General features: G+C 52.2%; 1 long non-coding RNA gene across 2 annotated transcripts; it reads right to left on the bottom strand.

Moving 5' to 3' along the window:
- Window positions 1–1,319: 1,319 nt before the first annotated feature.
- Window positions 1,320–8,430, bottom strand: LOC147350572 (uncharacterized). Of its 2 annotated transcripts, none has more exons than XR_015148574.1 (3): window positions 8,169–8,430; window positions 4,745–4,807; window positions 1,320–2,243 (listed from the first exon to the last, which is right to left on the bottom strand). It is a non-coding gene; the product is annotated as an uncharacterized LOC147350572 (long non-coding RNA). The 2 variants fall into 2 exon arrangements; XR_015148575.1 differs by having other exon boundaries at window positions 8,198–8,430.
- Window positions 8,431–8,673: the final 243 nt, after the last annotated feature.

The raw sequence follows: 8,673 nt of genomic DNA, 5'->3' as shown, positions 1-8,673 counted from the left end.
ATTCATGTGGGCCAGTGTGCATGCAGGCCCAAGATGCCCGTCCTCAGGGCAGCCACGAAAGCAAGCCTGCCTTGGTTCCAGCCCCTCCTGCTGTGCCCAGCTGCAGAGGCTTGGGGCCTGGAGGAGCGGCTCCCTGTACAGGCATCTGCCAGGTCCGAAGGGTGCCAGCGCAGGCAGTGAGGGCTGGACGCCCAGGGACTCTTGAGGTTCAAGGCCCCCTGCTCTCTGAAGTCTCATCTGCAAGGAGAGGGGAGGTGGAGTTTCCCGCCGTACAGGTTTGGAGGGACTGATCTAGGCCAACACACTCTGCCCATTCCTCCACCCCGTGGCCTCGTGGAACGAGAGAGATCTCAACTGTCTCCCTCCTGTGGGGTGTGTGGCGGGGATCCAGGAACCTGGGCCGGGCACCTGGCCATCAGAGCACTAAGTCTGTCTAAACCGCAGAGTTCGGGGAGTAGGGCTGAGTCGGGGACAGGGGTACGCTTGTTAGCAGGCAGCTCCCCAGACCCTGGCTGTGTAGGTGCCAGTCCAGGGGCTTGTTGGAAGGACTGCAGTGCTTCTGATGGAAGTGGTCACTGACTATAATACTTGGAACAAGAACCTGGACTCTCTGTGAATGGTGGAGGGAAGCCACTCCATGGCCAAACCGCAGGGGTCCCCTGAGAAGGGGAACTGACATTTATTGCACACCCATTTTGGGCCAGGAACACACACACTATCTTATTTAATCTTTTTCAAGCCCTGTGAGTTAGACATTATTCTCTTGGGTATGGACCTGGGTTCAGTCCCTGGGCTGGGAAGATTCCCTGGAGAAGGAGATGGCAATCTACTCCAGTATTCTTGCCTGGAGAATTCCATGGACAGAACAGTCCATGGGGTTGCAAAGAGCTGGACATGACTGAGCAACTAACTCTCCATTTTCAAGCTGAAACAGGGCTCAGAGAGGGTAGGTGACTCATCTAAAGTCACACAGCTAGTAAGTGGCAGAGGTAGAAGTCTAACCGAGGCCTGCCTGTCCCAAAACCTTTTATCATTACAAGAATGATTTTGGTAACAATGAACATATAGACACATATATATGTATATATGGACTTCCCTGGTGGCTCAGACGGAAAACTGTCTGTCTAAAATGTGAGAGACCTGGGTTTGATTCCTGGGTTGGGAAGATTCCCTGGAGAAGAAAATGGCAACCCACTCCAGTACTCTTGCCTTGAAAATCCCATGGACAGAGGAGCTTGGTGCAGGCTACTATCCATGGGGTCGCAAAGAGTCTGGCACGACCGAGTGTATACAGATACATATATACGCATACACATACATACTTCATAGTGTATATGTATACACGCTACATACACATGTATTAAATGATTTTTACATCATTGTTTTTTGAATCATACCTATCAAACAATTCATTCCATTGAAGTATACAGATCCACAACAATTTATATATTTTTTTCAACGTGCCCCCCCATCCAGAGATGATTTTAGTAATAATGAGCACTTTAAAATACACAAAATGCCTTTGCTTGTCCTCTCTCATCTATGAGCAAATAAGGCAATTTTAAAAATCACCCTTATTTTACAGACAAGGAAACAGAGGCCCAGAGAGGCTGTGGCTTGATGATGACTGATGAACAGAGGGGACAGAATGAGTTGGAGTCCATGGACGTAGGTTGGTTAGTGGTCATCCCACAGTCTACAGGCAAGGCAGGCTGGAGTTTCTTTTCCAGGTGGGGATGGGCAGGTGCCTGGGATACTCAAGAAGGGTATATGTGTGCGGTCTGGCTGCTGGGTAAGGGCACCTCAAGCCTGGCCAGGGTGACTGGAGAGGGACTCGCTGACTGTTGTACCGTCCAGGCTGCTTTCGGCTGCAAGTGCAGGAAACCCCACTAACAATGGCTTAAGTCATAGAAACGTTTAATTATTTCACCAATAAAGAATCTGCAGAGGGCAGTTCCAGGTTTGGCTCGGCAATCTCATGATGGCTGCGTGAGAGCAACACGTGTCCTTTCGGTCTACTCTGCCATCTTTAGCGTTGGCATTTTGGCCTTAAGTTTGTCTTCTAGGTCACAAGGTGGCTGCTGATGCTCCAGGTCTCACGTCTTCAAACAGAGCAGGAAAGATGGCAAAGAGGGCATTTCTCCACAGTGTTCTTTTTTTAGTCAGCAACCTCAGAAAATCTTGGCAGACTTCTTACATCTCATTGACCAGAGCTGAGTCACATGCTCATTCCTGGACTCTCACTGGCAAGGAGGAACAGGATGACCAAGGTTGGCATAGACCAAGCATAATTTATCCCCTACGTCTGGGAGAGAGAGTCTGGCTTCACACGGCAAGATGTCTAAACAATGTCCATTTTTTTCTTTTTTCCCCCGGCTGGGCCAAATGACACGTGGGATTTTAGTTCCCCAACCAGAGATCAAACCTGCATCCCATGCATTGGAAGCACGCAGTTTTAACCCCTGGATTACTAGGGAAGTCTCAATGTCCATTTTAATAACGCTAACAAAAATGGAGCAGGCAGGTTGGAAGGTGATTTAGGGGAATTCTTTTTGGGTAGGAAACTGCCAGTGTCCCCCTGGATTGTGACGGGGCTGGGTCTAGCATGGCTTGGGGTGGGGTCCAGTTTGGGGCAGGAAAGGAGGCTGCCATGGCAGGTATGTGTCTGGAGGAGGTGGGCCCACCTGTGCCTGATGGCCTGGGAGCTCCCATCTCAGCAGCCAGCAGGATGCCACAGGTGGGAGCAGCTGGGCGCAGGCAGCCTTACCTTGCAGCGGATTCAACAAGGCTATTATTTGTTTGGCTTCCCTGGTGGTTCAGATGGTAAAGAATCCGCCTGCAATGTGGGAGACCTGGGTTTGATCCCTGGGTTGGGAAGATCCCCTGGAGAAGGGCACGGCAACCCATTCCGTTATCCTTGTCTGGAGAATTCCATGGACAGGAGGAGCCTAGTGGGCTACAGTCCATGGCATCACAAAGAGTCGAACGCGACTGAGTGACTAGTACACGGCACACGTTTGGCCCCTTTAACGGGGGAGAGAGTAGGTCTAGATTCTTTTTCTTTTTCCCATGTCACTGTTCTGGCGATAGTGTTTTTTAAAAGTATTTATTTATTTGGGTGTGCCAGGTCTTAGTCGTGGCATGCAAGATCTTTAGTTGTGGCGTGTGGGATCTATTTCCCTGGCCAGGGATCAAACCTGGGTCCCTCCATTGGGAGCTCGGAGTCGTAGCCACTGGATCACCAGGGAAGTTCCGGGTCTAATGTTTCCAGCTCTTTCCCTTTCTTTGGGCTTTTGCCTTTGTGGTCACTCTGCATCCTCGCCACCTGTCAGGCACATGGCCGGGGTGAAGGCTGCCAAGGCAAGAGAGGTGGAGGTGGAGGAGAGCGTGTGGCAGGGATGGCTGCAGCCGAGGACATGGCACGGGGCCGCCCTGGCTGTGGGCCGCGCAACCCACCGGCCACCGCTGGCGCCAAGGTGCTCAGGGGCCCCCTGGAGTTGTGCGGGCTCATTCTGTAAGACTGACAAAGACCATACACACGGTTTGAAGTGAGGACACAGAGCTCACAGGGGCTTGCCCTTGGCTTAGATTTGGGAGAGTTGGGGACACCTGTGTAGCCCGCCAGGCAGGCAGGGGGAGTCTGCATGGAACAAGCCAATGGCCTTCTCCTCCACCCGTCCCCCAAGCTGGCTGCACCCTCAGGCTCTCCTCTTTTCCCCATCTGTCCTTTGGCCCCTCCCTGCCTCTCATCACCTTCCCCCTTGCCTCTCTTCTCTTGCTTTTTTTCCACTGCCTGAGCTACCTTCACACCTGAGGAAAGGCTCTGCTGCTGGAACCCAGCTCCAGGGCCCACGAGTGTGAAAATCGGGATCACTTTGGGAGGCCTGCCTGGCCTTGCCCCATCTGTCCATGCCCCAGCACCCTTCCCTCCCACCTCCTGCATCAGCCGCTGCGCAGGAGGGGGCCAGCTTCATTTTAACTTCAGCCGAATCAAAGTCTCGGAGAGGGAGTGGGTATCACTGCGGGTGAGGTGAGGCTCCTTCCTCCTTGAAGCCTCTAGATTTCTCTCTCCATCTCAGGTCAGGGATGTGCCCTCAATTTCTCCGTGACCCACAGATGGGCAGCTTGGTTCTTGGGCAAATGTGGAGGAGGGAAGAGGAGGAGCAAGCAAGGAGGCAAGGAGACATGGAAGAGAATCCATGCCAATCTCCCCCCAGGGTTTGCTGAGGCTCTGGTGCTTGTGACTACAAACCAGTCGTGTCCTTTTTCTATTGGAAGAAGGACACACTGATGGGTTTCCCTGGTGGCTCAGAAGGTAAAGAATCCGCCTGCAATGCGGGGAGACCCGGCTTCGATCCCTGGATCGGGAAGATCCCCTGGAGAAGGAAATGGCAATCCACTCCAGTATGCTTGCCTGGAGAATTCCATGGACAGAGGAGCCTGGCGGGCTACAATCCATAGCGTTGAAAAGAGTTGGACACGAGTGAGTGATTAACACTTTGACTTTTTCAATGTCATTTTTCTATAGGAAGAATGACACAGGGTTGCCACGTGGCTCCTGGGCCCTTCTCTGGCCTGCAAGCCGCCTTGGGAAATTGCTCGTGTGACCTCTGTCTGCCACCCACACCCGTGACCGAGTGCTCCTTGGGCACCCACACACTTGATCAAATGCCAGCATTGCAGGGCAGTCAGGTTTTCAAGCTGGGATATTAGCTTTTTGCGTTTGCTTGTCTGGATTTCTTACCATCTACTTTTGGACTGCTGATGGACAAAGGCAGATGTTTGGGCGATCTTGCAAAGAAGGCGCCTGGAGACAATAAAGCAGAACAGTAGTTAAAGGAGCAATAAAACTGAATTTTAGGTTCTGAGTCACCTCTCTTGAATCTGTGCATTTGGAAATGTTCTGCTGGAGACCTCTTTTTTTCCCCCTAAACCTAACAACAACAATCAATCATAGCAGTTTACCGTCACGGAGTGATTTTTATGTGCCAGTCACAAAGCTCACGTCATTCAACATAGAGACTATTATCACCATTTTACAAATTGTAAAACTGAGGCCCAGGAAGGGGAAATGACTTGCCCCAAATTACAAAGTGAATAAGGCTTAGAGCCGGTATTTGAATGCAGCAGCAGCAGCAGCAAGGCAACTCCAAACGCAGGTGCATTGTCGCGTCCCAGCAAGCTTACTGCCGCTCAGTTCAGGAATTCTGATTCGGAGAAGGCCGGTGATGTGCCAAGGTTGGCTGCCAGGGCTGGGCTTGAAGGGGAAGAGCTAGAGGTCTTTTAAAAGTTGCCCTCAGCCCCCATGCTGGGTGTTCTTGATCCAGGGGGCCCGCTGCCTGGTGGATGGAGCGAGGAGGGCCCCTGAAGCTTCCCCCACGCTCACAGCTCTCCCACTGCCTTCCCTCCTTCATCCTGCCCCTGTCTGGGCCCAGCCCTGAGCAGAGGTGACTGGTGGTTATTCCAACTTCCTGGACAGTCCAGGAGTGACAGAAACCCAGCATCATCTGCTCACATTCACTCTCCTGCAAGTGCTCTGCTGGAGCCCACCTCCCCCGCTCAGGACACTTACTACCCTTGGGAAGGTCTGGAGGGAGGTTCTCCACAAAAAGAATCTTTTTTTTTTTTTAAAGAAATTTTTATGTATTTATCTGTTTATCGCGGCTGCGCCGAGTGGCACGTGGGGCTTAGTTCCTCCACCAGGGACTGAAGCTGTACCCCCTGCAGTGGAAATGGGCCGCTGCACCTCCAGGGAAGGCCTGGAGAGAGCCTCTTAAAAAGGCAAAGGCCAAGGCAAGGCAGGATGGCTGGGGCTGGGGACAGCCTCCCCAAGTCGGTGGCCTGCTCTTTCTTCCTTGTGACGGCTTATAACCCGCATCTGGGCCAGGGTTGCTGGTGTCATCCCGTGGCCCCCTTCCAGGAACAGTGGGTGGAGTTACTCTGATGTTTTTCTGAATTCAAAGAATCTCTCCAATCCCTCAGAACTCAGGGATGGCCTTGTCTTGGCCCTGGAGTGGCCAGGCTGTGTTTTCCCGGCCTTTGGCGAGTGGTAGGATTCCTTGGGTCACTTCTCCGCCTCTCATCTTTGCTTCCCTTTCCTGTCTCCACTCACTCGACCCCGCAGTCCTAACCCCACTCCTGCCATGATGTACCAGAGGTGCATTCTTGGAGGCTCTGCATTTTGCTCTCCCTGCAGGGGCCCTGTAGTTTTGATAGTTTGCGATGTCTCAGGTAGAACTCCCTGCTCTAGCCCTGGCATCCTGGCTGGCACCTGGCATGGCCAATCCCCGTCTCCCAGCCCACAGCTGCAAGATGAAGCATGCCAAAGGGAACAGAGGGGTAGTTGTAATAAGGCCTGGCAGCCCAGGCCCCTCCTCTCTCGGGAGGTCCCTCCTCTCTCAGGAGGCCCCCTCCTCTCCCAGCTCTTCCCAGGACTCTGAGTAGTGCCAAAGAGTGAGCCTCCAGCAATCTTAAGGTAGAAACAGGAAAGGGGAAACTCAAGTGAGAAACAGATAGAAAAAGGAATGTGTTCTGTGCTAAGTCACCTCAGTCATGGCCGACTCTTTGTGACCCCAAGCACTGTAGCCCGCCAGGCTCCTCTGTCCATAGGATTCTCCAGGCAAGAATACTGGAGTGGGTTGCCATGCCCTCCTCCAGGGGATCTTCCCAACCTAGGGATCAAATGTGCATCTCTTATGTCTCCTGCATTGGCAGGCGGGTTCTTTACCACTAGCACCACCTGGGAAACCCAGAAAAAGAGAAGAGCAGCCACTGTTGAATGTGCTGTGCTAGGTAATTCACATAAGTTCTCTTAGTTGGATTCCACATCGGCAGGAGATACTGTTATTCTACAGAAGAGGAGACAAAGGTTCACAGTGGGACACTGGCTTGCCCAAGGCCCCACGGCCCAGTAATAGCAAAACTGGTAACATCTCTATCCCAATGAGTCCTTTTTTATTTTTTTTAATCTCCAGACCAGGCTTTTCTCATAAAATTCCAGACCCTTGTATGAAACTCTGTACATGGCTGCAGTCTGACCAATCAATGGATCCTTCTCCCTGCACAGTGACTGTGACACAAAAGGGGTCAATGAGGGCCCTTGGGAAGGAGAAGCTCTTTTTCCTCTGCAATTGCCAGCAGGAAGGAGGTTGTAAGCCTTCAGCCTCCAGGGGATGCCACATAGCATCTTAGAATGAAGCTGGTGCGGAGGGAAGCAGGGCTGAGAAGAGGGGGCTGAGTCTTCATGTCACTGTCTGAGCCTGGATCCAACTATGCCTGAAGCTGGAACCCCTGGTTTTTTTAGTCCAATGAGGTAATAAACTTCCGATGTTGGCTTAAGCCAGTTTAAATTGTGTGGCTGCCACTGGCAACCAAAATCCTCTAATACAATTGCCAGGACTTGGCCTAATTTCCATTTAAGTGACTTTGTTAGATGTGTCCTTTGGAAGCACCATTACAACTGCCTTAGAGTCAGTCTTGCCCCTCAAGTGGGCTCTGCCCTTTATACTTAGCTATATGCTCCCTAGCCTAGTACACAGAGGTGTTTTATTCAGATTAAATTTTTTTCTACTGTTTTCAAAAATAATAATAATGTTGAGTTCTAGACTAACAGCCAGGAGCCACCTTCTCTCTTGCCTGTTCTGATCTAGTCATGTATTTAGTTCTCTTCAACCCTCTCCCAAACTTTGTAGCCCCTCCATCTCTCTGGTTCCTGTTGCCTTTGGTGATGAGTGGTAGGTTGTGAGTTCTCAGAAGTCTCTTTTACGTTGGTGCTCCCAGGAATAATGTAGGAGCACAGGTTCTAGGGACTGGGACACTTTCGTCTGCCCAGCTTCTGGCCCTCTGCCAGTCTTCCATCTCCTGGGAGAGATGCTTGGGGCCTTAAGCCATCAGCTGGTGGTTCAGCCTTCCAGATTTCTGCTTCACCCAGTGAAAAGTGTACACCGAGAAGTGAAGAGGCAAGCTCAGCTGGACTGCAGTCCTCTGCACCTCGGGTGGATTTGGCAGTCTAGAAAGTTCTCTATAAAAAAGCGTTGGCTTGGTTTTGGGCGACTGTTGGAACCTGGGTGAAGTTCTCACTTTATCAGACACCGCTCGTTTCCCGGAAACGATCCCCTCTCCCTCCATTTTAGCAACAGGAAAACTGAGGCAAAATCCCCAAGACTGACCTCCTCGAAACCATAATTGAGCATCTGACCTTTGGACCTGGAATCCCACGCTGAGCAGTTCTGCACCACGTAATTCCTCCTGCTGCTTTATTTGGTTCCTTCCCTTCCGAGCCAGGGGGAAACACAGCTGCTGAAGCTTTGGGGGAGGATGTCATGCTTATTAGGACCACGGCTCCCCAGGCAAACGGTTCAGCGGGTGAACTCCTGACCCTTGGGCTGCTGCAGGAAGTGTGACGTAGCGACTCCGGCTGGATTCTCAAGTCTGCGGAGAGAGGCAACAAGCCGGACTGAATTCTTCCGTCCAGGAGGTTAAAAGTCTGTAAGGGAACGACAGCGCTAAAGTGCTGACGCGCTGCGCTCAGCTCCCCGAGGAGTCGCCCTGCTGGAATGCCCTGTGAGCATCCGCGCGCCTGCTGCTGGGAGGGTCCCGGCAGGATTTGGTGGGGCCCTCAGAGGCTGCAGGTGTGGGCGCTGGGCCTCCAGGCCGCCGCTGGATGCCTGCAGC

Source organism: Bos grunniens, chromosome 20 (assembly GCF_055505025.1).
Source record: "Bos grunniens cultivar Pamir isolate PY7600 chromosome 20, Bosgru_T2T1.0, whole genome shotgun sequence".
NCBI lineage: Eukaryota > Metazoa > Chordata > Mammalia > Artiodactyla > Bovidae > Bos > Bos grunniens.
This window is presented reverse-complemented; position numbering and strand designations above follow the sequence as displayed.